General features: G+C 46.8%; 1 pseudogene; it reads right to left on the bottom strand.

The window, feature by feature from the left end:
* Window positions 1-684: 684 nt before the first annotated feature.
* LOC144229206 (glutathione S-transferase kappa 1 pseudogene) lies at window positions 685-7,684 on the bottom strand (annotated as a pseudogene).
* Window positions 7,685-8,058: the final 374 nt, after the last annotated feature.

The following is an 8,058-nucleotide window of genomic DNA, read 5'->3' on the forward strand; positions in this document are numbered from 1 at the left end:
TGTGGGTCTCTGGGCCTCCGCGGTGGCTTCATTGATTCTTCTACTCTCATCTTTCTCATGTTTATTAAACTATATGGGAAGTGGGCTGAAAGGTGAGCTCTCGACCCCATCCAGGAATAAATATTATTTTTGTTTCTCTTCTACTTCACCTCACATAAAATTATTTTGTGCTCAATTGCATGTATTGGTAAAATCAAAGTGTCAAACCAAAGCTAATAGCAGTTTTTTAATTTTGCACCTAAAGTGATTCTGAATCTAGAATAAGATGTATGTGATCTAACCCCATGACTCTTCTCCAGAAATGTTTTCTTTTTAAAGACCAAAAGTATCCCTTAAGTTATTTTACATTCTTCTTTTTCCATGTATAGTCAATACAGCATCACAAAGCTTTCTCATCTTGAATTGGAGTGTAACGGTGATTTTTTTTATGCCTGATGGCGTTAGGTTACTCTAAGGGGCGCCGAGTTTGGGGGTCTCGAAAGGCACCTGTGAGGGATGGAGATAAGAGCAGCCAAGAGACTAAAGGCAGAGGGTGTCCCATGCAGCCCCTCCCCGGCGTCCCCAGGGCCACAGAGAAGCCTCTGTCAGGCTCCTGGCGTCGCACGGTGGAGAAAGGTAAGCACACGGTCTGCTGCTTTATTCCGGTAGTTTTGATTCCCCTCACTCATCCTTAAAGTCTGCCATTTACGGCTTCTCTCCCAGCCAGTATCCCCACAAGTCCGTCCAATCAGAGCCAAACGGCATGTGGGCTTGGCCGTCCAGATGCACCGAGCCGACAGGCGGCCCCTGGGCCCGTACCTGCGGGCTGCCTCGGTGCTCTCCTCAAGCTCCCTCTACACCTTCGGGGTCCAGATCTTCTCCAGAAGTCCCTGGGCTGGTTGTGTAGACATGCCAGCCTTCTCTGGGGGCGGCCAGGGTGCGCTGGGCTCCAAAGTTCTTCATCCCGTGGCCAGACGCCCACCCACAGTTCCCTGGATGCTTGTTCAGCATCTCCGGGGGCTCCAGGTTCACAGTGGTGAGGAATTGCATGGCCAATAGACTTTCTTTTCCAAGGATCACAGAGAAGTCCTTGGGGGACCGGACGGGCGCCTGGACATGCCATCAAGGGAGCCTGGCGTCCTTTCTGGGTGTTGTGGGGAAGCAGAGACGGCGGCTCATTTCCATCTTCCATCATTGCGGAGATGAGACTCGGCGCAAGTGCAGGTGGATGTTGCCGAAGTGTCTGTCAGCACGGGCCCTCCAGCCAGGCTTAGGGACTGCACATCACAGAGGAGCTCCAGGGGCCGTGGCAGAGGCTTCCTATCCCTGGCCATGAGCTTACCTGTGATTGAATTCATTCTTCCTCCACCATCTCACAGCCCCAAGCAAGGTGAACTGAAGGTCAGCCAGTCTCCCCGCTGTCCCCGAGCCGGTCCCTGCGGCCGCTGGAGAACTCCATGCATGCACCTGCCGCGTGCTGCCAATTCCTCGAAACTCATTTCCAAGCTAATTTTTCCCAAACGGGGAATTGGCTGCTCCGCCGATGCCAAGTTAAAGAAAACCCTTGTGTGAGGATTGCGTCCCCCCCCCGGAAATTCATCGCCGTCCTTCAGTTTCGGATCTGCTACTTACTCAAGGTTTTAACTTATTTCTTTGCTTTTTCGGTAGCCCCCTTTCATCCAATTCTTTACTGTGAAGTTCTAAGCTTCCTGGAAATAGGGTTCTCTAATCAAACTTTATTTCCAGGAGGCATCTTGTTACATAGAAAGGGGCAATTTACAATGCATTGTATAGTTACTTAGTAGCAGAATGGTAGCGTTTGTGTATCCCAGCCAGCATGGTGATGCTCATCACGCTCATATTATATATCTATGTATATAGATATAGATATACAATAACTGATATTATGAGTGCTGTCCTCATAACTGACATTTCGCAAGCACTTGCAACGTGCCCGGTGCTTCCCAAGCTCAGGCCTGCTGTGCACATGGTCAGGCGATCCGTGGCTTTGCCCTTGTGCTGGATGCAGCCACTGGATTTCCCAAGGGCAGTGGCTAGCACTGTCACGCCTGCTCCCTTTAGAAAAAGGTATTCTAGGGGCGCCTGGGTGGCTTAGCCGGTTAAGCGTCCGACTTTCGCTTAGGTCATGATCTCGCGGTTCGTGGGTTCGAGCCCCGCATCGGGCTCTGTGCTGACTGCCAGCTCAGAGCCTGGAGCCTGCTTCAGAGTCTGTCACTCCCGCTCTCTCTGACCCTCCCCTGCTCACGCTGTCTCTCTCTCTCTCCTAGAAATAATTAAAACATTAAAAAAAAAAAAAAAAAAAAAAAAAAAAAAAACGTATTCTAATGTTTCTGTCCTTTATTTTGAATGAAGAAACGTAACTTAGAAGCAAACAGTTCCATACAATGAACTCTTCTCCGTGGTAGCATTCCAGATTAGGAAAACACAAGGCTTTTTTGAGCTCACAGTTCACCGAAAGCATTTATTTCAACCTTGGCTGGTCCCTTCTTCTTCCCCTACCTCCTTCCCTTCCGGCATCCTTCCCTGTCTACTTCAGTTATTCACTCGACTGCCCCACTATCAAGATGAGTAAGTCAAGGCCTGGGTACGTTTCCTCCATCACACGGCTGTTTCGTTGGCCTGGACCACGTTTGCTGACCTTCCTCCTCACGCTTCTCATTATACCTGCTCGTAGGTGTTCAATAAATAGTGTTGACCGAATGACTGAGTGAAAGTATGTGAAGCATTTTGCCGGATGCATTCATAAGAATAAAATAGGGGGACCTGCCCCCGACTGGAGGGAGATTAAGGGCCAATGCCTGCTGTGCCCTCCAATCTGGCCTCATTTTTATCTAATCCTTTAAATCGGGTGTTATCATGATCGTTTTAAAGGTGGGATCGTTGAGTTCACAGAAATTTAGGGACTTGTCCAGGGTCCCACAGCCGCAAGTGGCGGGACAGGGATGCAGGCTGTGGGCTTGGTGTCTGCACGGCTCCAGCTGGCTTAGAGCCCCTCCTGGTCTGCTCTGGAGGGAGTTTACGCACAAGGTCACCAAGATGACGGAGGACGCAGGAAGGCAAGATGAAGGGAAAACACATTTCCCGCTGCAGCTAGAAAATGTAAACGCTACAGAAAATCACACACATGAAGTCAGTCAAGTATGGACCTTGGGAAGTGAAGGGAAGTATGTCAGATAATAACAATCCCCCTCAGTTTTCTTTATTCTGTCAGCTGGTCACCTGCTGGGTCCTTCATAATTTTGTAAGAATGTTTTTTTCAATTTGCCCTCAGTTTTGCCTGATATATAAGTCTGGCTTTTTGTTGTTGTTGTTATTTTTTTTAATGTTATTTTTTTTTAAGGAGAGAGAGAATCCCAAGCAGGCTCTACACTGTCAGCACAGAGCCTGATGTGGGGCTCGATCCCACAAATTGTGAGACCATGACCTGAGCGGAAACCAAGAGTCAGACACTTAACTGACTGAGCCACCCAGGCGCCTCTGGATTTTTCTTTAAAAATTTTTTTAATGTTTATTTTATTTTTGAGACACAGAGAGAGCAGAGGAAGGGCAGAGAGAAAGGGAGACACAGAATCCGAAGCAGCTCCAGGCTCTGAGCTGTCAGCACAGAGCCTGACATGGGGCTCAAACCCATGAACTCAAGACCATGAGCTGAGCTGAGTTGAACACTCAGCCGACTGAGCCGCCCAGACGCCCTTAAGAATGTTTAAACAATACATCCATTGTGTGGCCAGAACTACCTTTCGCGATAGGAAGAAGCTGTGTGCCTAGGAAATGGCCATCTGTGTAGTTATCCTTCATGGAAATCCACTGTGTGGCCTTTCTAAATAATGACTTTTTAAAGGTTCATTACTATTTACTGTCAGTGGTCACCAGATGTTTAGATTTCAGAAACATTTTAAAGAGAAGATGATGGGGCGGTGGGGGCGGGGAGGAGAAGACACGAGAAAGCCAACTTCCAGTTTTGCAAGCCTGTTCTGTGACTACATTTTACAATCACCTCCTGCAAATTCAGTGAATTAGAACACAAACATAACAATGGCAAGTCCGCAAGTGTCCCTCTGTAAAAATGTCACCAAGCCTTCTTTTTCTTATGTCACTTTCGATTGGGAGAAGCTTTGTCACTAACACATGTTCTCAGACAAATGATCAGCACCCTTTTCTGTGTGGCCTACATTCTGCTTTCTCAGTCAGCTCTGGGGACAGTGTCTGTCTCTGCCCAGCAGTGGGTGTCCCGCACCCCTGCTAAGGGCGTTCCACACATGCAGACGCGCCCCCCCCCCACGCTCTTGCATACGAAAGAGAGTAAGAAAGAAGGAAGGAATAGAACAAAGAAAAGCGGTGGGGGGGGGGAGGGGAGGAAAACAAAAGAAGAAGGAAGCCCAATCCAGCAATGACAAAAACTTTATAGTCCGGGAATGAGAATAAAGGAAACTGTTTATGCCAAAAATTGGCCACAGACGAACACAGGCTTGGTCTAAAATCTGGTGACTCACTGACCCAGATGCGAGCAGGATTTGTAGGACACAGTCAGCGCTCGTCAGCAGCTGGGAAGTTCGCACAGTTACGGGAGGGTGGCCTGTGTCCCCGGACATGTCCCCCTGGTCTTCACATCGCTGCTCAGCAACTGTCCAGAGCGTCACTGGCTCACCTGTTTCTTCCTTCCTTCCAGACACCGCCAACATGTTTTTTTTCCTGACTATCCCACTCTGAGCTTTCTTTCATTTTGGGGATTTTGTTTAAACGTTTTATATCACTTGTCATTTCATATATTTCTGCCCTGCCTGGCCAAATAATATGGTTTTATTATTTTTTTTAATGCCTTTTTATTTTTGAGACAGAGAGACAGAGCACGAGTGAGGGAGGGGCGGAGGGAGAGGGAGACACAGAATCTGAAGCAGCTCCAGGCTCTGAGCTGTCAGCACAGAGCCCGACGCGGGGCTCAAACCCACCAACCGCGAGATCATGACCTGAGCCAAACGGATGCTTTACCCACTGAGCCACCCAGGCGCCCCACTAAAATGCTGTGAAGAGCAGCACCCCGTCCTCCTTATTTGGCTTTGTGTTACTACAGTGAAGGACACAAACGTTTCAATACTGGTCCTTCTACTTGGTCTGACCATGAGCTGTAGGCACAGACAACTTTTGCACATAGTAACAGCTACCTCTGAATGGACGCATCTATGGTCCCGATGCTGTTCTGAGCAATGCACTTGGAGCACTTCATTTAACCTTGGCAGCAATCGGAAGGTAGAAATAATCATTTCCATTTCATTATTTCCCATTTTACACCTGAGGAAACTGAGGCCGTGAGTGGCAGAGTGAGTGAGCGGCATGCTTCACTACTTGGAAACGCTGCTTTTATGGTGACAAAATTCAGGTCTGCACAGACTGGGAGAAGACCCTTGGTCAGAGCCGGGGGATTAAACATTTCCATTTGGCCAGGGGGGGACCTGGCGTCCAAATCTCTGCTATGATTCTTAGCTGTTGCCTTCGGGCATTTTACTTATCATTTTGAATCTCATTTCTACCACCCGGAAAATAAGGAATATTAGCATTTTCCTCATATGAGCTCAAGAAATGAGAGGTATTATTACAAACCAATTTAGTAAATCATACTGGTTTTAATATACTCTAGTGCTAAAAATCCGTTTCAAAAAAAAAAAATCAAACCCAGTAGATGGGGAGGTATTACTGTGATTACTACCCCTTTCGGAGAACTCTATAGAGTTTAGATACAGCCTTTTAAAAATATTCTATAGCCATTAATTTAAATGGTGAAGTTTGTTGAAAACTTTCCACTTCTGGTTTGAAACATCTAGTGTAGGGGCGCCTGGGTGGCGTCCGACTCTTGATTTCGGCTCAGGTCATGATCTCACCACAGTTCGTGAGTTTGAGCCCCACGTCAGGCTCTGTGCTGACAGTGCACAGTCCGCCTGGGGCTCTCTCTCTCCCCCCCCCACCTCGGCCCCTACCCTACTTGTGCTCTCTTTCTTTCAAAACAAATAAAATTTTAAAAACCCCCACAAAACCTAGTTTAGTTTTCTAAAACATACCCTCCAAAAGTGCAAGAAAATATTTTCAAAGACAGAGTCAGGAAAATCCCTGTAGGTAAACGGCCACAATCCTGTCCTTAGTTCCTAACTACTGGCACCTGTCATTCACTAATATTTACTGGAAATAAAACATTCAGCCTGGAAAGAGCACACTTTTCCTGATAGATCCATCCTTATCTATGCTCCCGTTACCTAGTTACCCACGGCTTTCAGGGCCTCGGAAGGGCTTTGTTTGAAGTCTGATTTGTCTTAATTTGGGTTCGTGCCCAGCTGGGAAGCCTCACAGAGCGTATAGACAAGGGCCTGGAAACCGTAGCAGATAATCCGAAGGCGTTTGCACATTAAGGTCAATTCCGAAGGCAATTATCTTGTTCTGAACGCTGGTTGGGTTGTTTATTTTGTATGCCCTCTTTTTTGTTGTTTACTCGTCATGTGGAAAACGCTTCCTGCAGGCTGTCTGTCTGGGCTGGGATTTCACAGAACCCAGGAGATGAAGTCACCAGACCTGCAGGCACTGGGGTATTTAAATACAGATGCAAAGATGGAGACAAATAAATGGAAATAAATGTGCTTCCCAGCTTGCCAGGGCACGGAGAATCATTCCACTTATTGCAAACTTTGGACACGTGTGGGAACGCTGTGTGACTCAGGGTTCTTTTGTACAGCCGTTGAAAGATTATATAACAGGCAATTTCAACTTAAAAGATGCTAACTACTCAAGTCTTTCAAACTTTTCATTGGTTGATAATTGAATTGGCTGTCTCACAATTAGCACTCTACTTCTAATTTATACTTTTAGCTCCAGTGAAAAGAGATGCCTTCTTATATTGCGACACAAAAACACGCACTTGATCTGGTTCTCATTCCATTTTGCCACTTGCGCTTAGATTTTTTTTTTCCCTTCTGTTTCCCTAAGGGTCTGGGTCAGATGGCCCTGCAAACAAGTGACTTGTTACGAGATTAAGAGATCACAAAGAGAAACCAAGAACGATGTCCATGTAAATATATGTTTATTTTAAAATATTTGACTGGGGGGACCTGGGTGGTTCAGTCGGTTAAGCATCCAACTTCGGCTGAGGTCATGATCTCGTGGTTCGTGAGTTCCAGCCCCGCGTAGGGCTCTGTGCTGATGGCTCAGAGCCTGGAGTTGCTTCGGATTCTGTGTCTCCCTCTCTCTCTCTCTCTGCCCCTCCCTCGCTCATGTTCTCTCTCTCTCTCTCAAAAATAAACATTTAAAAAATAAGTAAGAAAATAAAATATTTGATTGGGATATAATATATGCGTACACACCATTAGATTCAGCCTTTAAAAGCACATCTTATCCAGTGGCGTCTGTACACTCCCAAGGATGTGTGACCTTTACCACCGGCTACTTCCAGAACATGCATCACCCCAGGGGTAAGTCCACACCCGTGGGAATTCACTCCCTGTTCTGTGCCCGGCTCCTGGCAACCATTCGCCTACGTCCGTCTCTGTGGATCCACCCACCCCGGCTGCTTCATGTAAGTGGAATCACGCAGTGGGTGGTCATTGGGACGGGCTTCTGTTGCTTGGCATGATGTTCTTAAGGCTCACCCATGTTTCAGCGCGTACCCATGCTTCATCCTTCTTATGGCTGAATAACACTCCATGGTGTGAATATACCACATTTTGTTGACTGTCTACAAGTTGAGAGACATCTGGGTTGTTTCCACTTTGGGACTAGTATTCCATTACTCCTATCAACATTCCTATATGGGTTTTCATGTGAATACACAATTTCAGTTATCTCAGGTATATATTTACTGGTAGCACCAGGAGGCCATAGGGCATCTGCATGTTTAACTCTTCAAGAAACTGTCACACCGTTTTCCATAGTGGCTGCACCATTTTTACTTTTCCATCAACGGTGCCCAATTTCTCCACATCCTTGCTGACATTTGATGTCTGTATATTTTATGTTAACCATCCTAAACGATGTGAAGGAGTGTCTCCTGGTGATTTTGATTTGCGTTTACCTAATGAC

This window comes from Crocuta crocuta, unplaced genomic scaffold, assembly GCF_008692635.1.
Source record: "Crocuta crocuta isolate KB4526 unplaced genomic scaffold, BGI_CrCroc_1.0 scaffold455, whole genome shotgun sequence".
Lineage (NCBI taxonomy): Eukaryota > Metazoa > Chordata > Mammalia > Carnivora > Hyaenidae > Crocuta > Crocuta crocuta.